The following is a 26,403-nucleotide window of genomic DNA, read 5'->3' as shown; positions in this document are numbered from 1 at the left end:
AGCTCCGTCCTCATTGGAAGGAAGCAAGAGTGAAAGGCTGAAGTAAATAGAGCGGGGACGAAGGCAGTGAAGAGAGAGAACGTGGGAAGAAGAGAAAAACGCAAGGGAAATAAAGCAGCGTCGTAAAAGAGGTGACGGAGCTCTCCTCTCTATAAGAAGGGTGCCAGCGAGCTTTGCACTCGCTTACGGCCACACCCCCTTGAGCACGCCTGATCTCGTCTGATCTCGGAAGCTAAACAGGGACGGGCCTGGTTAGTACTTGGATGGGAGACCCCCTGGGAATACCAGGTGCTGTAAGCTTTTAAGCGCAGGAGGCGCCCTATCCCCGCTCTCTCGCTCATTCCCCTGTTCACACGTGCAGTGCTGCTTGTCCGTCTGTTTGTTTGTCAGCTTTGGCGAGACACGGTTGCTTGTGTATTAGCGTGAGCGTTTTTTATTCTGATCGTGAACAGTTTTACAAGTCCGCAAAGGATCGAGGAAAGGTTTATCGCCAGGTGAAAAGAGACACGGCGCTTCGGCTGTGGAGACTTGTTCGGCTGGCGTTCGGGGAGTCGCGTTTTTCAGAATTGTATTGAGATCGTTTTCCACAGAGCTCAGATGTCAAAGCACAGCAGCAGCTCTCCACAGCGATCCTCTATAGCGCCCTTTCTCCCGCAGCTCCGTCCTCATTGGAAGGAAGCAAGAGTGAAAGGCTGAAGTGAAATAGAGCGGGGACGTAGGCAGTGAAGAGAGAGAACGTGGGAAGAAGAGAAAAACGCAAGGGAAATAAAGCAGCGTCGGAAAAGAGGTGACGGAGCTGTCCTCTCTATAAGAAGGGTGCCAGCGAGCCTTGCACTCGCTTACGGCCACACCCCCTTGAGCACGCCTGATCTCGTCTGATCTCGGAAGCTAAACAGGGACGGGGCTGGTTAGTACTTGGATGGGAGACCGCCTGGGAATACCAGCTGCTGTAAGCTTTTAAGCGCAGGAGGCGCCCTATCCCCGCTCGCTCGCTCATTCCCCTGTTCACACGTGCAGTGCGGCTTGTCCGTCTGTTTATTTGTCAGCTTTGGCGAGACACGGGTGCTTGTGTATTAGCGTGAGCGTTTTTTATTCTGATCGTGAACAGTTTCACAAGTCCGCAAAGGATCGAGGAAAGGTTTATCGCCAGCTGAAAAGAGACACGGCGCTTCGGCTGTGGAGACTTGTTCGGCTGGCGTTCGGGGAGTCGCGTTTTTCAGAATTGTATTGAGATCGTTTTCCACAGAGCTCAGATGTCAAAGCACAGCAGCAGCTCTCCACAGCGATCCTCTATAGCGCCCTTTCTCCCGCAGCTCCGTCCTCATTGGAAGGAAGCAAGAGTGAAAGGCTGAAGTGAAATAGAGCGGGGACGAAGGCAGTGAAGAGAGAGAACGTGGGAAGAAGAGAAAAACGCAAGGGAAATAAAGCAGCGTCGTAAAAGAGGTGACGGAGCTGTCCTCTCTATAAGAAGGGTGCCAGCGAGCCTTGCTCTCGCTTACGGCCACACCCCCTTGAGCACGCCTGATCTCGTCTGATCTCGGAAGCTAAACAGGGACGGGGCTGGTTAGTACTTGGATGGGAGACCGCCTGGGAATACCAGCTGCTGTAAGCTTTTAAGCGCAGGAGGCGCCCTATCCCCGCTCGCTCGCTCATTCCCCTGTTCACACGTGCAGTGCGGCTTGTCCGTCTGTTTATTTGTCAGCTTTGGCGAGACACGGGTGCTTGTGTATTAGCGTGAGCGTTTTTTATTCTGATCGTGAACAGTTTCACAAGTCCGCAAAGGATCGAGGAAAGGTTTATCGCCAGCTGAAAAGAGACACGGCGCTTCGGCTGTGGAGACTTGTTCGGCTGGCGTTCGGGGAGTCGCGTTTTTCAGAATTGTATTGAGATCGTTTTCCACAGAGCTCAGATGTCAAAGCACAGCAGCAGCTCTCCACAGCGATCCTCTATAGCGCCCTTTCTCCCGCAGCTCCGTCCTCATTGGAAGGAAGCAAGAGTGAAAGGCTGAAGTGAAATAGAGCGGGGACGAAGGCAGTGAAGAGAGAGAACGTGGGAAGAAGAGAAAAACGCAAGGGAAATAAAGCAGCGTCGTAAAAGAGGTGACGGAGCTGTCCTCTCTATAAGAAGGGTGCCAGCGAGCCTTGCAGTCGCTTACGGCCACACCCCCTTGAGCACGCCTGATCTCGTCTGATCTCGGAAGCTAAACAGGGACGGGCCTGGTTAGTACTTGGATGGGAGACCGCCTGGGAATACCAGGTGCTGTAAGCTTTTAAGCGCAGGAGGCGCCCTATCCCCGCTCGCTCGCTCATTCCCCTGTTCACACGTGCAGTGCTGCTTGTCCGTCTGTTTGTTTGTCAGCTTTGGCGAGACACGGTTGCTTGTGTATTAGCGTGAGCGTTTTTTATTCTGATCGTGAACAGTTTTACAAGTCCGCAAAGGATCGAGGAAAGGTTTATCGCCAGCTGAAAAGAGACACGGCGCTTCGGCTGTGGAGACTTGTTCGGCTGGCGTTCGGGGAGTCGCGTTTTTCAGAATTGTATTGAGATCGTTTTCCACAGAGCTCAGATGTCAAAGCACAGCAGCAGCTCTCCACAGCGATCCTCTATAGCGCCCTTTCTCCCGCAGCTCCGTCCTCATTGGAAGGAAGCAAGAGTGAAAGGCTGAAGTGAAATAGAGCGGGGACGTAGGCAGTGAAGAGAGAGAACGTGGGAAGAAGAGAAAAACGCAAGGGAAATAAAGCAGCGTCGTAAAAGAGGTGACGGAGCTGTCCTCTCTATAAGAAGGGTGCCAGCGAGCCTTGCACTCGCTTACGGCCACACCCCTTTGAGCACGCCTGATCTCGTCTGATCTCGGAAGCTAAACAGGGACGGGGCTGGTTAGTACTTGGATGGGAGACCGCCTGGGAATACCAGCTGCTGTAAGCTTTTAAGCGCAGGAGGCGCCCTATCCCCGCTCGCTCGCTCATTCCCCTGTTCACACGTGCAGTGCGGCTTGTCCGTCTGTTTATTTGTCAGCTTTGGCGAGACACGGGTGCTTGTGTATTAGCGTGAGCGTTTTTTATTCTGATCGTGAACAGTTTCACAAGTCCGCAAAGGATCGAGGAAAGGTTTATCGCCAGCTGAAAAGAGACACGGCGCTTCGGCTGTGGAGACTTGTTCGGCTGGCGTTCGGGGAGTCGCGTTTTTCAGAATTGTATTGAGATCGTTTTCCACAGAGCTCAGATGTCAAAGCACAGCAGCAGCTCTCCACAGCGATCCTCTATAGCGCCCTTTCTCCCGCAGCTCCGTCCTCATTGGAAGGAAGCAAGAGTGAAAGGCTGAAGTGAAATAGAGCGGGGACGAAGGCAGTGAAGAGAGAGAACGTGGGAAGAAGAGAAAAACGCAACGGAAATAAAGCAGCGTCGTAAAAGAGGTGACGGAGCTGTCCTCTCTATAAGAAGGGTGCCAGCGAGCCTTCCACTCGCTTACGGCCACACCCCCTTGAGCACGTCTGATCTCGGAAGCTAAACAGAGACGGGCCTGGTTAGTACTTGGATGGGAGACCGCCTGGGAATACCAGGTGCTGTAAGCTTTTAAGCGCAGGAGGCGCCCTATCCCCGCTCGCTCGCTCATTCCCCTGTTCACACGTGCAGTGCTGCTTGTCCGTCTGTTTATTTGTCAGCTTTGGCGAGACACGGTTGCTTGTGTATTAGCGTGAGCGTTTTTTATTCTGATCGTGAACAGTTTTACAAGTCCGCAAAGGATCGAGGAAAGGTTTATCGCCAGCTGAAAAGAGACATGGCGCTTCGGCTGTGGAGACTTGTTCGGCTGGCGTTCGGGGAGTCGCGTTTTTCAGAATTGTATTGAGATCGTTTTCCACAGAGCTCAGATGTCAAAGCACAGCAGCAGCTCTCCACAGCGATCCTCTATAGCGCCCTTTCTCCTGCAGCTCCGTCCTCATTGGAAGGAAGCAAGAGTGAAAGGCTGAAGTGAAATAGAGCGGGGACGAAGGCAGTGAAGAGAGAGAACGTGGGAAGAAGAGAAAAACGCAAGGGAAATAAAGCAGCGTCGTAAGAGGTGACGGAGCTGTCCTCTCTATAAGAAGGGTGCCAGCGAGCCTTGCACTCGCTTACGGCCACACCCCCTTGAGCACGCCTGATGTCGTCTGATCTCGGAAGCTAAACAGGGACGGGCCTGGTTAGTACTTGGATGGGAGACCGCCTGGGAATACCAGGTGCTGTAAGCTTTTAAGCGCAGGAGGCGCCCTATCCCCGCTCGCTCGCTCATTCCCCTGTTCACACGTGCAGTGTGGCTTTTTGGCTTTTTATTTGTCAGCTTTGGTGAGACACAGGTGCTTGTGTATTAGCATGAGCGTTTTTTATTCTCATCATGAACCTTATATACTGTATCTCTACATCCCATAACCTTTAACGGCAGGTGCCTGGGTGTGGACATGTTCTGATGTAATATTTAATTTTTAATTTATTAAATAAGTAAACATTTTAGTAAAGTCTGTTATATTGTTAAAATCTATAAGCGTTATAAATATCAATTTTTGCTTGTGCTTATAATTTATCGCTGCTAAATGTGTCTTATTCAATTATTTTAACACTTTTATTACCTATCCACTAAAATATAAAAACCTGCCCTACAACGCTCTTCTCAAAAGATAAAATAAGTTTTACATTTTTTGATTCAATGTAATTTCTTTTCTAGAGAAACACATCATTTGAGGCTTGGGTTGCATGTTAATATTTTTAAGGTTTAAAGACTTTACGTTCACGGTACGTGGAAAATCATTTCAAACTTTTGAAAAGTTGTTGAGAATTTGTCATTGAAATAAGCTTACATATTTTAATTCAAAGTGATTACTTTTCACTCTCGATAAAACACGTGTGATTTTGGGGCGGAGGGATATGGTGGGGCGTTCTAAAACATCACAACCATTTGAAAAATGTCTTGAGCTATGTAGGCATGGTTACAAATGTGGAGTTTATGCTTAAATTAGCCGACTTGCCGGTTTTGAAGTGTGACACCTGAGCTGTCAGGCCCCGATATTGACTGCTGCGAAGATGGCTTCTTTGAGTAGTGAATCATCGGATTCCTCTGCTATGCAAACTGAAGAAGTAGGTTGCTAAAATATTTTTTCTGATAGTGGAATTGTCGTTTCAATCTGCGTTTAGCGTATTTCGTTTTCAACACTTTGTCTTCTTTTTAGCAAAAGCTGACCCAGCACTCAGTGGTGTGTGACAGTGGCTGTCATGTGAACTCTGACGGTGATTCAGGTGTTGGGGGTCCGTCAACGACTGATGAAGAGTTGCTACAAATGGTAAATATTAAACCACAGCAAGTTCGAAGCAAACGAAAAACTAACACAAAAGAGGCATTACAATTGTAAATATTTTAGGTAAAAAGCATGCCTATTTATTTTGTTAAGCCTTCCTTTTCTTTTTTCCTTTAATAGAATAACGAAGAGGTCGACGCATCAATCTTCAAACTACCATCAAGCTTGAATGTTTCGTGTCTGTTCATGTGTGTTCGCCAAAATGTGATTAATGATGATGTTCAACCTAGTTTAGCTAACGATGGCTCTAATGAGCCCGATGCTATGGATCAGATTGTAAAGTCGGTGGTATTTTGCACCTTCAACCATTGTTTAAAGGGGGTTGTGGTTGACGAATGCGCGGCCCGTTTGATTAATCATCCAGGTCAACGGGGTCACACATGCCTAGTTGTCGGGTGCGCGGATGGGTACTGTGGTGTCTCCGGGGGAAAGTTTATGTAAATGAAAGTAGTACTCACACCACACTTTTCTTTCCTGAGTTTCGTGGCTTTTCTTCCTCCAACTATCTTCCAAATACAGTCCGTAATCCGTTCCCTTAATCCTGATCCTATTCGAGTTCCAAAAGTCCGTAATAAAGCCAATCCGCGATGTATCCTTATCCAGTGTCCGTAATCCAAAAACCATAAACCTTTTCTCCTTTCAGTAGTCCGTTATTCTTTAGCCCGATCTTTAACATACACCTCTTTCCTCTCTTTTCCTCCAAACCGCATTCACCTTATCGGCTTCCGCCCTGTTCACTGCCTCCGGGGCACTTATATTTTGGTTCCTGATGCGGCTCAGCTGTGTCTCATTGTTTCTCAGGGTAGACCCTTTCCATGTACCGGTCAGCTGATTCTTTTTGGCAGCCATTTTGCTAAGGTCCATATCTAGTATTTTAAGTAGGTCATTCCGAAAATACCTGTTATGAATGACCCTTCCCCTGGTCATGTTACAGTACAAAGATGTGTTGTTTGCCGCATTAGAAATTTATAAGTGTCTCAGTTTAGCCCGAATTTTATCGGCTGTTCTGTACATCGCCAGTGGCCTGGGTGCCTATACTTTTACAGATGATACTGAGCGGAGTATAATGCACTTGCTGAGAAAAATAATTGACGACCGCTCGCCATATGAGTATGTACGGTCCTTACTTGTAAAGGTAGATGGAAAAATACTACACGTGACTTTTGGTGCGTTGCAAAACTTATTTTATACTTATTTATACTTATTTTTACAGAAAAGAAAAAAGATCTATGTAAAACCAGGGCTGTGAAATACTCGCAATGTGAATAGAGCTTTCACTCTGTTTTACAGACACAGGTGTGCCATCGTGAGAAGAATGAAAAATTTCGAATGTATATGTAAGAATTCTTACAAAAAGTGCTTTACACTCTTCTTTCTGCAAAGCTTGAAATAAAAATCAATTAACTGAATGCTAATGTCCTTGAATTTGTTAAAGAGATAGATGTGCATGTAAAGAACATGAGTGAAATTACTGCGATTCTGATGTTTTCAGATCAGAAACTGAAGCCTGGCGGATTCAGCGGTGTGTATTCCAAAACTAAAACGTATTTTACATAGAACCTGTGGTAACACCGTCCCTCTGATCACTCAGGCTAATTTATTTGCTCTGTTAGGGTCGCCCAGTTCGGTGTTCACGGCTATAGAAATGGCGAGAGAAAGGGCGTTATGAATGCTTTTTCAGATGCTGCTGAGTTTCTGAACAATGTTGGGGCGATAGCTACAACTAATTTTCTGCACCAACATTTAATTGGCGATTGCAAGCAGTAGTCTGTAATGTGTGTGAAAAGTTTAAAAGTGTATACTGGGATGTTTCTGTAATTTAAAACCTACTGATGAAATAAAGTGGTTCACATTTCACATGCTATTTGTCCTGCGAGTTCTTTCTGTGACACTTTACTCAGTCAGTCAGTCAGTCAGTGTGCGTGTGTGCGTGCGTGCGTGCGCTCACATCCCAGAAACTCGCGGCACTCACCAGACTTCCCACACCGCCGATTCCCTAGGGTTATAATAGATTGCATTCAAACCTGCAGCAGACATGATCACCTTCCATCCCTCGTTGCTAATACGCTCTTTCACACACTTATTTATAAATCGAAGGGGATGCGGTGGTGGGCATTTGGACCCTGAGGCCTGGGGCTGCTAGGGGTGGAAGGCGGGACAACAACACTCATTATGACACACCATTGGCTCTCGAGGGGGCGGGACATCCGCCCATAACATTGCACCATTGGCCGATAAGGAGGCAGGACATCTGCCCATGGCGGCCTCCCATTGGCTGAAAAAGGGGGCGTGGTACCTGTCAAAATGTTTGATGAAAGGTGTCGCTTTATTCTACTCCCGGGCCAAAAACAGCCCTCGGATCATCAACTCAATCAGGAACTCCCAGTCTCACAACTGCATTCCCTCGGTGCTTCCCTACCACCCTAACCCAATTTCTATCCCCAGGACCATCATTAACAATGACTACATTTTACAGGACGATCCCTCCATTGGTACTCTTTTTTCCGACCGCCCAATCATCTCTTATCGCTGACCACCACATAAGCTTCTTGTTCACAGCTCCCTCACACTCAGCACCTTCCCCTGCAATAGCACTCGCTGCATCACTGGCAAATACATATCTAACGACATTCAGGGCATCACAGGACAATTCCAGATAACCCTGACAACATCCTGTATCTCATTTACTGTATCTCTTGCAAAAAATGCCCAGCTATCTACATTTGGGAAACCGAAAGGAGACTAGGAGAATGCTTCAGAGAACATATTAGGGCTGGGAAGGTTAAAGATTTCTCCAAGGCCATAGTTTTTCTTTTCACCTCAAATAGCCAGGATCTCTCAATGACTGACTTATTTTAATGTAATCTTCTTTATTCTCTTGCAGGTTTTGACTTCACACCTTTCTTCACCTCTCTCCATTTTGCACTTCCTGTGTGGCCTCTCTGCTGCTCCTGCCTACTCCCCTCTCCCAGCTTTTGTTCTTCTGTGCTATTTAATCTTTGTAAACTGCCCTGTCTTTCTCACACCTGAAGAAGGCTTCACAGCCGAAACATTGAGTTTTCTCTCTTCTCTTTTCAGTATGGAATAAACCTATTACTTGTTCCTTTGCAGACTACACATGCTGACATAGTTTAGTTCAGGTGGGTAGCTGCTTCAATATACATTTGTAAATGTCAATTTAAAAGTGTAAAAATAGTAAGATTGTAACTCCACTTTAAAACGTGGCAAGAAATAGACACATGGCAGGCTACACCCTGGAAAGGACACCAGTCCATCCCAGGGCAAAGATATAAAAAATAAACATATAGGCAGCACATATCAAGCCTTACAAGAAATCATTAACACCCTCAACACACACCACAGGTCCATTAAACTCAAATACACCAAGCATGGTAGCCTGATAGACTTCCTAGACACCACCACATACAAGGTTTCTTCCTTCAACAACACAGACAAACTGGACATCAAGGTATTTTTCAAAGACACATTCACACGGGTTACTGCACAAGGATAGCTTCCACCCAAAACATACTTTAAAAGGACTGGTAAAATCACAACTCCTACACTTCCACAAAATCTGTACACAACAACAAGACTTTGAGGAAGCCAAATACACACTCTTCCAAGCTTTATGCCAGAGAAGATACACACAAAGTTTCCTCAAAAATGTGGCACAAACATTTCTAAATAGAAAAACTCCAGATGACAGAAAAATACCCCTCAACACATCATATTCTCAACTCGGCATAAAAACCAACCAAAAACCATGATATTAGAAAACACAAACATACTAAGGGAGCACAAAATCTGCACACAGAAAAAAACAAAAACCTTCAGCATTAATTAGTCCAAAGAAGGCTAAAACCTGTACAAAACAGATCATATACACCAAGAGCCAAACATTTCATAACAGAAAACAATGATCCAAAACAAAGAAACTAAAGAAATCTTCCAGTTGCAAAGGGCACTCTCAGAAAACATCAATAACGCCATCTACAGCATCCAGTGCAAAAAGTGCGGGGTGACCTATGTGGGGGGAACGGGTAACTCCATCCGAACCCAGCTGACACAACACAGGTACATCAGGAACCACGGGACTGGAAAGCAACCCCAACTGGACAGAGATAGAAAGAAAGAAAAAGGAAAGGGAGTGGATCAAAAGACTTAATACTATCTTTACACAAGACCTGAACATCAGAAAAACCGGGAGGGTTTTAGTCGTTGGAAGGAGAGTGCTCTCCTTGTCCCAGATGGTCCCCTCTCGGATAAAATCTGGGAGAAGGAGCTTTGTTCCCCTCTCCTAACTAGCCAGATCCTACAGGGACTGGAACTCTTCACCATACTAACACGCAACAAACAGAAGAGTAACTGAAACCAATCAGCTATGGAAACTCGCACAGCTTCCACAGTCCTACTAGGGAGGAAAACAAAAGACCCTGATTGCCTATTGAGGTGTTAATGGTCCATGCATAATCCCCACCAGGGAAAGCAGAAACCCATTTACCAACTGAAACTGCACCTACTCATACAGAAACGTACAGAAGGAACACAGACCATAGGATACAAACTAGCCCCCTAGGAGGAACTACAACACACTAACAGTGGAAACCTAACGGTGTCAACGAAGCTTTAGGCATTTAAATGGTAAGTATGGATCAATCCAGAGTTGACAACGCACACAACCATACGGTCACCCTCCACACTGCCTACACAACAAACATGTCAAACAGACAGGATACCTTCCAACAAGGAACCAGGATCATCTACAAAATGATCCAAACAGTCCACCATTTACAAAACACAGCAGTTCTATTGGACGGGAGAACCGAGCACCTGCCAGCCTACGACGGAAGACCGAGGAACTCATAAAACCTGCCAAGCCACCCAAACTCACATATTTGAAGCTGGTAAGCAATGCCAAAAATTGGCTTCACACCACACTGCAGATCCTCGAAGAGCAAAATCTGTCATACAACTAGAGGATCTTGAGCTTCCCCACTGGGAGGAAGCTTTCACACTTGCTTCCAACTGATCAAAGAAACATTATGGGAGGAAATTGCAGAACACCACCTTTGGACCCTACAGTACACAAGCTATCAATACTGGGTTAGGGAAGGACACTCGGGCAGATCAAATTATCACAGCAGTTTTTAAATTCTACAACGACTTCTACTGGAAAGACTGCGAACAAGACCAAGTAAGAGTTAAGTTGTTTTATAAAGTCATTATTTTAGAGCAAGGTATAATTCTGATAAAAATACAATAAACAATATGGTGAAGCTATTGGAGAGAAAATTAAGGCTCGGTTAAGAAACTGAAACAGTCTTGACTTGTTCCTTTACACAAAAGTTATTTATTTTCAAGAGAGACCCATGAGGAGTCCTCTGGTGTGCAAGACCTGCCTGAAGACATTTGACCAGTTTCCTCTTCACCTAAAGAGGGTGTGTATGAAATGAGCCTCAGCAGAGGAGATCAGCAAGTTCCTTCTCCAGGCCAGGAAGGACTTGTTGAATCACCTGAGGAATGGGCAGGTCGGGGATTGCAAGAGCATAGGGCTCATGTGTGGTGAGAATGTGAGACTGGGGGAGTCCATGGACTGTTTTATGTGGAATCCTGAAGACACATCAGCAAGGTAAGATATTTATAATTTATAAGGGTTCTTCTGTTTCATTTCTAACTTTTACCTTTATGTAAGGGTATGTTAAAATGATATACCAGTGGTCCAGATGCCCTGAGCAAGAGGCTGCTGTCCAGGAGGAAGAGATGCCAGAGACTGAAGTGGAAGAGGAAGGGGAAGATGTGAGTTCTGGAGAACTTTCTATTTTTTCCAAATGTATCTTTTGTTTTATACTTGTATTCTAGTTTGTCTTAGAAGTAAAAATGTTAAATGTGTATTTTGTATTCCTACTGTCCCCCAGTTCTTAAAAGCCATCAGCAGGCTCTCAGGAAGACGGTGACCCAGGCTGGACTGGACAGAACGCACTCCCTGGATGCTCCTCACCTGGCTGGGTTTAAACAGGACCTTACCAAGGATCTTGAAGTGGCAGATTGCTCTCAGGAGGTATTTATTTTTTAAAGGCATTTAAAATTGAGCAGTGATATTTCCATAGCACATGTTTTTACTCCTTAGCTTAAAATTCACCCATGTGAAATCTCAGCCATAAACATAGTGACTCTACATTTGTCAGGTAGAAAATGTTTCCAGATTCCTGTTTTTATGGATCCATCTGCATCTTCCTTAAACTTTGTAAAGGGCCTATCCAAAACAACAATTATTGTAACCAAATGAAGACCACTGGACTGTCTCACCAAATCATTGCTAATTATATTAAGAACATAAACCATTTTCCGGGCTACATCCTAAATGATATCAGTGTGAAAGTAGAGGATCCCAGCCTGGCTAACCTCATCATCAACTTCCAAAGTATCCTAAAGGATATTCAGAAGAAGAACAGTAAGAATGTTGCCAAGAGATTACTAAAAATAGGTCATTTTCATTTTAAAACTTCTTTCAGTTGTACTTTTAATTTGAATACAAAAAAAGTTGATGAGTATTAATTTCTCCCACAGATATAGACAGTTGCAGAGTCCAGAACCAAGTACGAAGGATTGCTGGAAGGTGTTGATGGTTGCAAAGAGAGATGTGTTGCACAGACTGGGCAAGACATCACCTTGCCTGAGCAGCTTCTTGTACTGTATTACCTGCAGGCCTTTCTCCAGCTGAAGCACCTGTAGCATCCCGGGGTGGTAAAGAACATGACAGTAAGAATACTTTCATACAACAAAAGTAAGAAATTACATATATGGGATTTTTACAGTTTGGTGTATTCATTTTTATTTTCTCATTATTACAGGTTGAGGAATGGGTGCAAAGAAAGTGTTGTTTCAACAAGTGGGCACAAAAATGTTCATAATTCCTATTAAAGAGCACAAAACCTCAAACAACAGCTGGCTTCCTTTGCATTGAGTGAAGAAGAGGAACATGCAAGTTGATGGCTACATTGATATACCCATCCACTCAATTCAGGGTTGTGGTAGAACTGGAACCATCCTGGCAAGCAGTGGATGCAAAGTACTGTATCACCCATAATGTGACACCAGTCCATCACAGGACTCACTCACACCATGGCCAATTTTCATAGAAGCCAATTAAAATCCATGTTAATACCGAACAAAAGACCTCCACCTGCATAGCTCCAATCATGTACAGTATTTAAGAAAATCTGGAATGTACCTTAATTGCATTTTATTTGTGTTTTATCAGCCATTTCATCTTTACTTCACTAAACTGCGCTGTAATGCCCAGGTCAGCAGCTGTGAAAGGAGACGGAGAAGATGGACTGGTCAGCCAATGTATCAACAGCGTCTGAAGTGCTTGAGAAGTGGAAGCCCAACACAGGACTGCCACCAAATGGCATGCAAATTAAAAAGTTGATAAAGTATCAAATCTGGGAAGGCCTGAGCATCACTGACGATCCTGTGAAGGGGAAGAAGTTTGTGACTTCCAGGTGTTTCCAGAAGGGAGAGGTGGTGTGTGATTACAACGGCAAGGTCATCACAAAGACAACTGCTGAAGCTCACAGATGACAGAGGGAGACATGAGATGTCTTTTCTTTTCAGATGAACCTGCACAAAAACTGTGCATTGATGCTCGTGAAAAACACTGAGCCTGCCTCCCAGATAAGGAGGCAAATCGGAAGATGGATAAATCCATCAAAGAGAAAAGACAATGTAAGGGCTGTAAGAAAGTCATTTATAATCAATGAACAGCCTGTCATAATTCTGTCTGTGACAAAAAGGGACATTGTTGAGGGGAGAAGAGCTCCTCTGTGATTACAGCATTTCCAGGAAATCATTTCAAGGTGAAGGACAAGCTCTGGAGTGGTTGGTTCACTGACCATTTCCAAAAAAGAAACTAAGTAAGTATATTAAAGTGCATATTTTGAACATATTCATTTTCTTGTACCTTGGAATTAATGTAAAAATTATATTCGTGTTAATGTCTTGAAAATAGCATTTCTCATTCTCATCAGCAAGGATATAAGGAAGGGATATGGGACTGCTAAAAAGATACATGATTTTCAGAAGAGTATAGAAGGCAGATAACTATCCCACTCAATTGTTACTGCAAAGAAATGCCACAGTGTAAACAAAAAGGTGAACCATTCTTGAAATTTATTGACAGAATCTGAATAGCACAGCATTCCCAGACCAGGTACTGGAGTTTCCTGAAGCGTTAGATGGGTAGTCTCTTGGTAAGAGAGAGATCGACAGAGTACTGGACTTCATGAACGACACCTTTCCAATTCATCGAGAACAGAGCCCACAAGATCTAGAGTCTAGAGAACAATTTCTTACAATATTAGTGGTAGTTTCTGAATAGGTTAAGGACAACATAGTTGTAGAGCTATCTTGCAACTTCTTAAAAGTTGTAAAAGTGATTACCATATTGCCAGTGGTTTATATTTAAAACCTAAAGATTTTAAATTGAATCTTTCTTAAACAAAGGACATTTTTCACAGGAACAGCAGCCTAAATCAGTTGATGACTGTAAATATGACAAGCTTGTGATAAATTGTAAAGTGCAAAACAAAGTTGTATTGTTTTGGTTTTGTCTTCAACATCATATTAATAGGCATGTTATTTTTAGAGCAGCTGCCTGCCATTCACCACCAGCCAAGATGCCACGAGGTACATGAAATGACCCAGAAGTACTTAATGATACAGAGAAGAGCATATGGGGGGGAAAAAAAGAAGACAAGAAATATCCATTAACACGTGCATCTAGAAGCCAGAAGACGGGTGATGATCAGCATTTCAAAAGCAGACACTGGAGGTTGAATTCAAGTTTTCACAGTGATTGTCTATGTTTGGCTTCAACACAAATCATATTAATATGCTCACATTATTAATTTGTACAAAGTCCCCAATATTCATTACAGGCGACGTTCCCAGGAGTACACACGACCCAGCCAGAACGTGGCTAGCTGACGTGCAGTGGACCTCAGGGAAAGAACTCTTGCCCACACGGATGTCTCTGCTCTGAAAACCACTGGATAAAGGTATATGGCGGTCTGTTCTCAGCTGTTGATTTTGTGAAAAATATTGAATATGAAAGATTGAAGTGTCACTATTCAATGAAGTTCAGACATAAGTATTATGTTGAGAAGCTAGATCTGTTCTACTAATAGCTTTAGTACCTTAATATTGTACTGTTTGCTCTGGTTTTCAGACATCAGTCCAAGATCATTGGTGGGTTAATTGATTTCTGGTAAGATTGGCCCCACGTTTGAGTGTGTGTTTACATTTCTATCTGGCATCCTCAAAGGATGGTTTTGTTTCCTTTTCTTAATTCCTCTTGATTACTAGAGTTTATTTGGCATGATACATTTGTGATAAATGCTTTTTCTTTGTGAATAATTTTATTTTAATCTACATAATGTCAATGAGTTAGTACCTTAAAGAACAAGCAGTAAAAGAAATGACATTTCAGGTTTATTAGCTAAAGTTACTAAGATTCCTTTACAGTGCACAGACCCATCTTTAATATGCTGTGTGTGCTCATAATGGACTTGAAATTTGTTTTTGTCACAATGTACAGATGCAGCCATTCAAAATGCGCGGGCGATACCGCATTATTTTCCGGTATGCTGTACGCAGTCTACCGCAAGTTACCGGTAAATACCGCTAGCAAAATAATAGTATCCGGAATTTCCGCAAGGTGGAGCTAATAAAGCTCAACCTCTCATGTTTGAGCTGTAGCCATCAAAGTCTTTAACGAAGATATTAATAATAGTATTAATAATAAATGACCTTGGACAAGCTGTAAACTCAAAGTATTGCCCTGGTCCACATTCTTTTTTTCATTGACCGTCTTTGTAAAAGTAACACCACAGCATTTCGCAATCACGCATTTTTTTCCAATCATGCAAAGTACAGTAATTTTTGAGAATCGATTCACCATGCCTTACACATGCTCATAAAAGAGATTGATTTAGGAACATAAGCATATTACCGTATGCAAACTGTACTGTATACCGTATGTATATGTATATTAAATGTCTTGATTTTGATTCGTGTTTTGATTTAAATCGCAAACCTTACAGCGTACACAGATTTCTAAACTGATCAGGATCGTTATCTTTGTCTTATGCATAATAATGTTCACCGCTCTGTCCAGCAAATTAATAATAAACTTTATTTTATATAGCGTTTTAAATGAATAAGTAATTAGATTGCTCACAAACCTAATCACTTGCTTTTTCTTTTTATTTAGGCTCAGATTTCAACTATAGATCGTATTATTAATAACCATAATAACAACCAACCAACAAAAACAACCATATAAACATAATACCAACCAAAAACATAGATAACGACCACAATACAAAATCAAATATATCAAACCATTATACTCTCGCAAATTCCTCCAATTATCATAATCCCGCCCCTTATGCAAAACCAAACCCTCCTCCCATCCCAGTTTCTCCTCTTTATCATAAACAAAATCCACTTCAATTTTCAACATAAAGCCTTACTGCTTGCTGGGTTTTTGAGGGGGGGTGTCTTTTGCTGGAAATCTCGCCTGCTTCTACTTTACGAGTACAACCCCCTCTCTGCAGGAGTGCTGGCTGTGACGAATTAAACCGGTTTCACAAGTATTGTAGGAAGTACAGTGTTAACTGGTAGATGGGCACCTCAATTAAGTCGCTTTAACATGCTAATGCATTGGTGTAACAGTCCGGGAGTGGCAAGCTTCTAATGTCAACTCGACTCGATTGGAAGACAATGAATGTATTTTAGCCCTAAATGAATTAATAGCAAACATGGTTTACATAAAATACATTTTTCCAAGAAAGTTTATAATAATGCGATCTATAGTTGAAATCTGAGCCTAAATATAAAGGAAAAGCATTTTCAGAGAGCAATCACGCTGTGTTTATGTAGAAAAAGCGATTAGGTTTATGAGCAATCTAATTACCTATTCGCCTAAAACGCTATATAAAATAAAGTTTATTTAGAGATGAGTGATCCGTGTCGCAGTTTAAATAATTTTCGTAGGAGGGCTTGGACAGATTCCAAGTGCATTTTTGCAATTTACGTTGTAATACAGTTTAGAATACAGTTAGTCTAAGCTTTATCAGCTTTATTTATGGGTTGCAATTTAGAAAAAGTCAAAAACCGCACTCAAAATGCAATTTAGAGCTTTCTGGCAAGGGGAGACACCCAAATTATAATGTAACATGCCACTGTTTGTGCATTAACAAAGTTATACTGCAATTTTCCTTAGATACACGATTAAAAAAAATAAATTTTTTGAATCCCCGGCGGAACACACTCCATAAGAATCAGCGCTTTTATACAGTATATCGCCTTTAAACACATATATTTAAACACGAGTTTACGATTTAAATCAAAACGCAATTCAAATCAATATAAATGTTTATTTTGTAACGCATAGGTGACTGTTCATTGTTAATAAAAAGACTTAAATTCGATCATGTTGTGATATTTAGAAATATAATTTTTTTTGGTGCGAGTGAGGTTTTATTTAATCTCTGACCAAGGGAAACGTTTCATTTTTTCAAAGAAATGTTTGTTAAAAAATAAAGTGATACACCAACGCATTAGCATGTTAAAGCGACTTAATTGAGGTGCCCAGCTACCAGTTAACACTGTACTTCCTACAATACTTGTGAAACCGGTTTAATTCGTCACAGCCAGCACTCCTGCAGAGAGGGGGTTGTACTCGTAAAGTAGAAGCAGGCGAGATTTCCAGCAAAAGACACCCCCCCTCAAAAACCCAGCAAGCAGTAAGGCTTTATGTTGAAAATTGAAGTGGATTTTGTTTATGATAAAGAGGAGAAACTGGGATGGGAGGAGGGTTTGGTTTTGCATAAGGGGCGGGATTATGATAATTGGAGGAATTGCGAGAGTATATTGGTTTGATATATTTGATTTTGTATTGTGGTCGTTATCTATGTTTTTGGTTGGTATTATGTTTATATGGTTGTTTTTGTTGGTTGGTTGTTATTATGGTTATTAATAATACGATCTATAGTTGAAATCTGAGCCTAAATAAAAAGAAAAAGCAAGTGATTAGGTTTATGAGCAATCTAATTACTTATTCGTTTAAAACGCTATATAAAATAAAGTTTATTATTAATTTGCTGGACAGAGCGGTGAACATTATTATGCATAAGACAAAGATAACGATCCTGATCAGTTTAGAAATCTGTGTACGCTGTAAGGCTGTGTTGACTGGAGGTTTGTGTAGACTGGCCATTGTCTATGTGAGACTGTGGGATCACTAGGGGTTCCCCCCCCCCAACACCTGTAACATTGTCAAGTGGTATAATTACCTACAAAAGCTAAAGTTTCCTCCATTAAGGGGTCACTATTTGTCAGTCACTATCAGTCCGGGACACTCTATGCTAGATTGGACTGTTGTCTTTGGAAGATGGGGGCACAGGTGATGAAATAGACCACAGTGGAAGTCCTGCCTAGCTGTTATATCACTGACAGACTCACCCACACATTGAGAAGAGAGCACTGGTGTTTGTGCAGAAAGCAGAACAACTCACTTTAACTGGTCAATTAGGTCTAATGAGTTTTATTGCCCTTGACATCTAACTTACTCCAGCCCCCCTTGTGGAAACAACCCCTAATTACTGTTCATGAGCTCCTGGCCACACTTGTTCCCAGTGGAACCAACCTGGAGCAGCAGAACACAGGTTTTTTTTTTCTTTAAGTTGTCTGCTGTTGTAAAACAAGTCATCCCTTAGGAATAAAAACTCCCCCTCTAGTCTGGTTGCTATCTCCTTTATTTGCCCCATATTCCCAGGGCAAAGCAGCTGAGTGATCAAAAGCTGAACTGCAAGGAGCTGAATTTCACACTGGGTTACAACAGACCCTGGTGGGAGAATGGGCAGGAGAGGGCCGGTTGTGCTCCTGAACTAGTCCCCTCCTCTCCTACTCTCGTATTTGCATCACAGTCTATAAACTCCAGCCCTATTGCTTTTCTTCCAGTTCATTTTTTTTAATACAGCTCGTGAATTATGTATACTCTTGTGAAGTATCAAGAAAGCACTCTTATCTTTATTCCCGACGGTCTAGCACAGTAACCACAACTCCAATAACTTTAACTAGAGGAAGAAATCCATCTTCTGCTCAAAAGGAAAAAAAAACATTGAAATCATAAATCTCAAGCACTGGCTGGAGACTCTGTGTCCGTGCTCAGCGGTTATATAGGACAGGACCCAGCGCGCAGCAGGTGCGGCTCATTGCTCTACGCTCCCCGTGCGGAATGCGCATCTCCTCCTTCCAGACTCATAACACCGCTGCATACATCCCTCTTAAATCCCAGAAACACAGAAACTCCGGGGTGTTTCTGTGAGTCAGTACTGGGTTTCTCTGTTCGAGGTTACAAGCAGAAACAAAAAAAGCGCTGAAAGCAGGAAGTTATTTCTGCTTGTAGGCACAAACGTTTAAAAATAAATTTTCTGATTACTAAACCCCTAATAAAATCCATCTAAGTCTCCCTTTCGTTCCCAATGCACATAACTGAATATAAACCAGTCAAGTTCAGGTACTTTTCTGATGTACAGTATCTGAATAGTTCTGGCGCGGCTGTTGTAACAAAGATACTTACGAACTTTTTTTTCATACGAGCTCTTGCCGTTTTTAAAATGAATATTTTTTTGAATTCGCTAAATCACACGAAACACCAGCATCACTTATCGTAAGCATCTGACCAATTACATTCCTGAATGTTAAACCCATTTAGCATTTATTTTTACCTTGTTTTTTTTTAAATTACACACCTGTTAACTTAGTCCGGATCGCGGTCACCGAGGACCACTCCTGTCTCCCCAGATGACACTTATTATTTTTAAGATAAACGCGAGATAAACAACGTTTGTTTGAAACCGCTCCACAAATTTTCTCACATGCACGTATTCTCAAATATCACCACAACAAAATCATAAAGTTTGTTTCCACAGACATGACACTATTATGCAATAAACCAATAAATTAATGAACTAGCAGAATCCCAATAAAAACACCAGATCACCTGGCCAGCCCAGCATGTCAATATCATACATTTTTACCAACAATACCGCAAAAGCAAAAACCAGCATATATATATATATCCCATGTTTTTACCTTATTCTGGAGCATGATATATATCCAAAATAACCCAGACTAATTTATCTCAAGAGCTAGAGACAAGTAAACGTTACTGATTACGTAATAAATGTTTGAAGAACGAGCGCCAGAAATAAGGCGATTTGATTGGTAAAAACCGCTGTCATTCTTTGTATTTTCAGCCACCCTTAGGGGGTGAGACTTCCTCTAGAAGCTTCAGGCTGCATTTTTAGCTGTCAATCATTGACTCAGAAGGGATAATCAATCAGTTTTTTATCAGTTTCTTATCAGTGCTCCTTTTTTTCACACCAGAAGGCAACTCTGAGGTTTTTTTTTCATTGCATAACAGCAGATAAAGGCTCTCTAGCAGTGTCTTAAGGTTTTTATAGCAATTGCAATGGTTTTTAATCTTATTTTTTCAATATTTTTATGATTTTTTATTATAGGCGTGAAATTTCATTCCAGGTCCAGTCTTCACAAAACATGATGTAGATTTTTTTCTAATTGATCCATTTGTCCAAAATTTTTATCCAAGCTAGTAGCCACCTAGAACAAGGTTTTCAAATCATTCCCAGGTCCTTGACATGCATATAGTTGAAAAATCTGACCTCTGAAGACCAAAAAAAAAATGTTCGCCAGCTGTTTTTTTGGTTTTTTTCATATGTTTGTCTGCTGAGTGGACACATTAAGAAATATAAGAAATTTGACTTTTCACACTCAAAGCCAAGGGGGTTAGCTTCAATTTAAGACCTGAACCAGGCTCCTGCTATGTTCTGCTGCAGAGATATAACAAATGTTTAAGGGGAAGGAAATTCCAGGCGGACATTGGCTAAATATGTCACTGGTAGTAAAAGGTTAAGTATTCTTGCCATTTTTAGCATATTGTAAGTGGATTTTTTGCAAACATTTTATTTTTTAAATCACATGAAACACAATCAACCCATTGTAACTTCACATTGATAATTCCTGAGCTTTATAACTGTGTATTATTTCTTTTTACCTTGTTTTAATATTTTTTTATTATTTTTGCATTTTACAGAGCTTTTTAAAATATTGTGAGGATTTTAGTGTCATTTTAAAATAGGACTATCAATGCTCCTGACTTTTAAACCTGTATTTATTCTGACATTATTCTCTCCACCTGCAGATGAGGAAGGTATTTGATTTTAAATTTGTTGATTTGGGGGGAAAATATACATTCATTTCCTTGTATGTATCACCAGTGGGAAACATGGCATTTTTGGATGAATTGCAATCTTTACTGCAAGGCCTTCAGACTGATATAGAAATGACTGGAGATTTAAATGACACATTTGATAAATCAGACAGGAACAGCATAACATCTAAAATGGCAGAACCCTCTAAAGTACTGAAAAATTTCCGGCACATTCATAATAAATAAAATGTATTTAATTTAAAGCATAAAATTTGCTTTAAAAAGAAACCACAATTTGTACGATATCATATTTCAATATCGATGTTCAGATGAGGATTTTGAGGATTTGAATATCAATGGAGAGTACATTGATTTTGGGACAATGTTTGCATCTGAATAATCCTTCCTCCTGGAAAGAAGGAAAAAAAAAAGTTTTGAGTCTCAGTCTTCAGGATCCCCCCCCCCCCAAAAACGTGCAAATTTGTTTCTGATGTATTTTGGATAAAGATATAACTCTCATAGAAGATACATTTTATCAGTTGAATGCAGTCGATACTTTCGACTTTTTATATGATGATAGGGCCTACATTTAGGGCTCAGTACTGATAACACTGCTGCTATTGATGGAGTAGAAATAACTGATGTACTGGCAGTTTTTTTTTCTGAGGCAAGAGGTCCTAGAACACCTCCTATAAAAATGTTAAGATTCAGAGCAAGAAATATTTTTCCACCTCACCTAATGCTATTGCATTAACGAGGCTGAAGTTGGCTTCTTATTCGCCAGCTGCTGCTTTGCGTTTTTCGTTCCACCTTAAATGCTGCTGCTGTGATGTTATGTCGTCTTTCGCCTGTAGATGGCTCTCTACAGTCATTTTTAAAAATACTTATCCGGATGTATTACTGTACATTTCCACAGTAAAGGTGAATATGTAAGTAGAGACTGTCCAAATTGCATTTTTGTATGAAACACATTTCAGAAACACAACTCACAATAAAACAAACTGGCATGTTATACCACGAGTAAATAAGACAAAGGCAAAACGTAAATTCACTGGCACTTTCTGCATATTTTCCACGACCTTGCCTTCTGATCATAAAAAGTCTCAAACTCTTGCATTTTACAAGAAATTTTAATATAGCAGTTTTAAATGGGACATTTAGAACATGGCATATGAGACTATATGGTTAACTGAGGATGAGCAGAGGGTGATCGAACCTACCTCCTGGTTATAAAAATGTCTAAAAATTCTGACACAGATGTGAGAGACACAATGGAAAATACTATCAAAATCCTGAACTTCAGGACATTGTACTGTACCGTTTTTTAAATACGACCCTCTGAACATGGCATGAGAGAATACATTGTCAAATGGTAAATGCAATGTTTGCTATATTGCTAGGGCCCTCCCTCCTGATTTTAAAATCGTCTCATATTTCTGACATCAAGGTGTGAGACACAATATAACAGACTGTCAAAATCCTGAACTTCAGGACATTTTATGGTACCATTTTAAAAATATGACCCTCTGAGCATGGCATGTGAGAAAATGGCATGTGAGAATGCATTGGGAAAAGGTGAATGCAATTTCTGCTGAATTGCTATGGGCCTCCCTCCTGATTACAAACTCGTCTCACAATTCTGACACTGAGGTGTGAGACAACGTGTAACAGACACTATTAAATTGTGAAGTACAAGAGATTATACTGTTACGTTTTTTTTTAATATTGACCCTCTGGCATGTGAGGACTTGTAGTCAACAAAATAGCACATATTCTGCCAATTTGCTTTGTCCCTCCTTCCGAGTTACCAAAACATCTTAGTATACCGACACTAAGGTAAATGTCTCTAAATCCAGAAGTTAAGTTGTCAAAGTATATCGGAGTCAACCGATACTGATCAGGTTCTGCTGATGCTGAGCCCGCAGCCTTCACCATAAGGTCCAATTCCCCAAGCCTACTGACCTTATATGTCCATCCCTTCTCGTCAAAATTTGTATTTTCACAGGGTACCCTTCAGAAATTGCAGTATAGAATGAAAAAAACTCCAATAGATATCAGCCACTGTTGGCGATTTTCCTTTAAGATAGATAGATAATACTTTATTAATCCCGTAGGGAAATTGACAAATGATTCTCCAGAAATTTTACGGAGTGTATCACTTTCACTGAGACCGAGAAGTGTTAAGCTGTACATGAGTCTTTGTGGCTCGGTTGTTAACCGAAAGGGTGGTGGTTTGAGACCTCCCAGGGACGCAATGAGCCTTTTAATGAACACACCCTCTTCACTTCATTTCTCCATGGCCGGTCTTGTACCGCAATCAAATACAGAGCCCGTAGGGGGCAGTAAGCCCGCATATATAGCTCACTGTGTATATAATGAAGAAGCGGAGGTTAGTTTCTCATCTGCATGTTGCAGAGCCTTATGCAACTCGTACCAACAGTTGGGGTTTGATCCCTACACTGCTATTAGTTGAAAGACCATTGTAAATGACGTGTAACAGATTTATCCAGCTGGCTTTTATGTTTCATACTAAATTGCTATCTTGAAACCAAAATAATTAGAAATATGGAACACAACTGTTGTTCCCCATGAAGGAAAGCTGTTTTACACTGACGTCACTCCTTTTTATTTCATCCAGATTTTAAAAACAACTCCGCCCTATCAAAGGAAAATGTTACACAAAAGTTGGAAAGCACACTCTGAATCCAGATGTATATTTGATTTCCGCAATCCGTTCAAGGCTGCCTATGTTAATCGTAAGTGTATAGAAGAAACATTTAATATATTGTTCAGTTTAAATCAAAATGCTTTACTACTACAAGAGAGAAGTATAGTATGGAGGATGCGACAAATGTGTGATTTCTTGGAAGAAAACTACTTTTCTTTGCGTTCGAAATTAATCGAAACAATTGACACACAAACCCTTTGTCTTTTTTAAAGAGATTATATCTTTAAACAGACAAATGTATAAAATGTGTTTTTTTTACCTAGAGATTTTGGACAGGGGCGATGTATTACTAGTAGAGGCTGCTGACTAATTAACACTGTACTGTCTGGAGATCAGCTCCATTTGCAATAAAAAAACGTGCGTAACAAAGCTGGAGAGCAGCTGAACTTGTGCTCAGTAGTCAGTATGGTGCTGAGGGTTCAATACTGGCGTTGTTGTATTAGCACAAGCTGCACAGGCTCTGAATCAGACCATTTCAATTAGTCTGATCAGTGCAGGACAAGTTAATGTAGAATTATTGCTTTGTCTGTCTCTTGTTTGTATATAAATGAATGTCTCTGACAACTTAATGTTAGTTTTTAATTTAGTTTTAGTTTTACGATGTAGGTCATGCGTTGATATATGACATGTCTCATTCCTGATTCAGCTCATGCTCCATAGGAGAGAAGAGATTCCTCCTGTTTCTCGTACAACCATATCAGAACAAAAGCCCGTGTCACCCAGCTCTGATTCAAGATCGAGTTGCATCTTTAACATTTTGTTTTTGTTTCTGATCATAATTTTCTTTAGTTATGATCAATATTGAACTTTTTCTAAATAAAACAAAAATAATCAAACATGCAGGCAGATTTTTGAAAAGTATTAGGAGTTGACAGGGCGCTCCTTCGGAATAGTCGTCAGAAAATGTGAGGTAAGGAAAGTTACGTAAACTCTCACACACAGCATTAAAGATTGGAATCTGATCATAAAAAAACTAGCTGTCTCCCCGTCGGTAATCAAACCCCGGTTTCCCGCGTGACAGGCAGGGACACAAACAACATTACTAACTAGGAGCGCTTGCTAGCCATTAGGAGGCATTTACTCTTAAATATGTTACTGTTTTGGGTTTCGACTTTAATTTTCCCGATACCAGTTTTTTACAAAAGTAAAGGCACACGGCACATCACGTCTGAGTTTAGTGACAACTACCTCAGAGATTGTAAGCTGGGTAGTTTCAGATCAGATCACTTTTTTTTATCAAAGGTTCAAGCAAACCCGAATACTTTTGCAAGAGACATTTCAGAATCCCAGTCAAATCCAGTACGATTGCTGGATCCTTCGTATTCGACTGAACTATAGCACAGATCTGCAGTCCACCATTAGAATACTGCGGGTGTGTTGTAAAAGCCATACCGCCCAAAATAGTTCTAAAACAGGAGATGCATCCTCGTTTAGGAAGGTGGTATAAAGTGAAATGATCTGGGAAGAGTCCTACGTTTGAACAGTTCAAAATAGACGTAAAGGGGTATTTATGGACTCTTTCGAAATGTAAGAACAAGCTGTGCGGACCTTATCTTTATTTACCTTGTGTAATCGTTTTTCATAAAGTGTAATTGTATTATAGCATGTGCCCCTGATGATTTTCTTGATACGTTATATGTGCTCTTGTTTGTATTGTATGTAGTTTTATTGTTCAAATAAAACGTAAAAGACTCAACTTTCCGGATGCGGCTGCTGTAAAAATAAAATGACATCAAGGGTGCTGTACGCAGAGGTCTGAAACCTGCTCCACAGAAGATCTTTATCCAGAGGTGTTAAAGAAGTCGAGATCTCGCCATGAGAGGGGAAGCATCTCAGAAAAAGCAGTGCAGTCGGTTCCACGGTCATAACGCCACTAAGTCGGGCGACAAGAGCAAAACCCACCCGGCTTCCTCCGAGCAAGTAATGAGACAAAGAGACAGCACACAGCAGGTAGAGTGGCCGAGCGGTCTAAGGCGCTGGATTAAGGCTCCAGTCTCTTCGGGGGTGTGGGTTTGAATCCCACCGCTGCCAGGTGCTTCTGTCGAGACCCCCTTTCAGCTGACTTCAGACGAAAGGGAGGGAACTGCTTTTTGGCAGTCTCTCGAGAAACTAAGCAAAGTGTTTAAAGATGCTTTCTCAGCTTGACATCAAGGCACAAAACAAGAACCTTCTTGCGTCCTCTCAACCCAAAAGCACTTTGCCACTTTTTGCGTTATGCAGGGAACGACGTCTGCCCAGATCACTTTTGTGTCAATGCAAATCGTAGTGTGCCCTCCGTTTTAATGTTGGCTGTGCTGGCGTGCTGCTTCTGTCTGTGAAACTTGAATGTTCTGCTTCTTCACACCGAATCGTTGGCGGGGGTTGAGCTTGTTAAATCTTTGCGCATAGCGCTCCTTTGGAAGTACTTTGTCCAAGTTCAAAAGCGATCGTGGGATTTACTTCATGCGTTCAAGAAGCATGCCTCGCACGACAGATTTAAATGGGGAATGGAGCCTGCTTCTTGCTGTTTTTCCTGTGGTTGCAGTTACAAAGTTGATCGTGCTTTCACATTCTGTTAACAGTATTCACTGGCTGAGCTTTATCAGTTGGTTCGTAAAGGAATCTCTGCTTCGGTTCCAGAAAAGTCATCTGTAGTGTGTTTTTTTTCGTGCCCTTGGCAGTCTTTTAAAGCTGGTAGTAATGGCGGCGAAGTTAATTTTTTATCCTCTTTAAAAGAATAAGGACGGGCTGGGGCGAGCTCCATTTACCACTCTTTCAGCTAACCGCCGAACTCGCGAACTGATTACACTGCAGAGCCACAGGCGCCTCGCTTTTCTCCATTCTCTGGGTTAGGGTGAAAAAAAAACACTGCTGGTATTAGCTGGCTTGCTGGGAGTACCTCTTCTTCACTGATAAGCAAGATTTGTGTTTCATCTTTCGCAAGCTGTATAGATTTCTTTCAAAACAAGTTATTCCAGAAAGGAAACGAACACTTGCATTCACCTGAATTAAAAGGCATGGGATTTGCCCATAAGGATAAATTCTGTACAGAAAGACAGGAACTGATGGG

General features: G+C 41.6%; 4 non-coding genes and 3 pseudogenes across 4 annotated transcripts; all 7 read left to right on the top strand.

Annotated features, from left to right (window-relative positions):
* Positions 1 to 181: 181 nt before the first annotated feature.
* LOC148825326 (5S ribosomal RNA) lies at positions 182 to 300 on the top strand. Its single transcript, XR_016092797.1, has one exon. It is a non-coding gene; the product is annotated as a 5S ribosomal RNA (ribosomal RNA).
* A 537-nt stretch (positions 301 to 837) lies between these two features.
* Positions 838 to 956, top strand: LOC148825325 (5S ribosomal RNA). The gene has a single exon (XR_016092983.1). It is a non-coding gene; the product is annotated as a 5S ribosomal RNA (ribosomal RNA).
* A 537-nt stretch (positions 957 to 1,493) lies between these two features.
* Positions 1,494 to 1,612, top strand: LOC148825324 (5S ribosomal RNA). Its single transcript, XR_016092982.1, has one exon. It is a non-coding gene; the product is annotated as a 5S ribosomal RNA (ribosomal RNA).
* Positions 1,613 to 2,149: 537 nt separating this feature from the next.
* On the top strand, positions 2,150 to 2,268 carry LOC148825323 (5S ribosomal RNA). The gene has a single exon (XR_016092815.1). It is a non-coding gene; the product is annotated as a 5S ribosomal RNA (ribosomal RNA).
* A 537-nt stretch (positions 2,269 to 2,805) lies between these two features.
* On the top strand, positions 2,806 to 2,924 carry LOC148825322 (5S ribosomal RNA; annotated as a pseudogene).
* Positions 2,925 to 3,461: 537 nt separating this feature from the next.
* Positions 3,462 to 3,570, top strand: LOC148825321 (5S ribosomal RNA; annotated as a pseudogene).
* A 535-nt stretch (positions 3,571 to 4,105) lies between these two features.
* On the top strand, positions 4,106 to 4,224 carry LOC148825320 (5S ribosomal RNA; annotated as a pseudogene).
* The last annotated feature ends 22,179 nt before the right edge of the window (positions 4,225 to 26,403 follow it).

Source organism: Atractosteus spatula, chromosome 10 (assembly GCF_055471065.1).
Source record: "Atractosteus spatula isolate fAtrSpa1 chromosome 10, fAtrSpa1.hap1, whole genome shotgun sequence".
Lineage (NCBI taxonomy): Eukaryota > Metazoa > Chordata > Actinopteri > Semionotiformes > Lepisosteidae > Atractosteus > Atractosteus spatula.
Note: the sequence above shows the minus strand (reverse complement) of the source record. Positions and strands in the feature narration are given on the sequence as shown.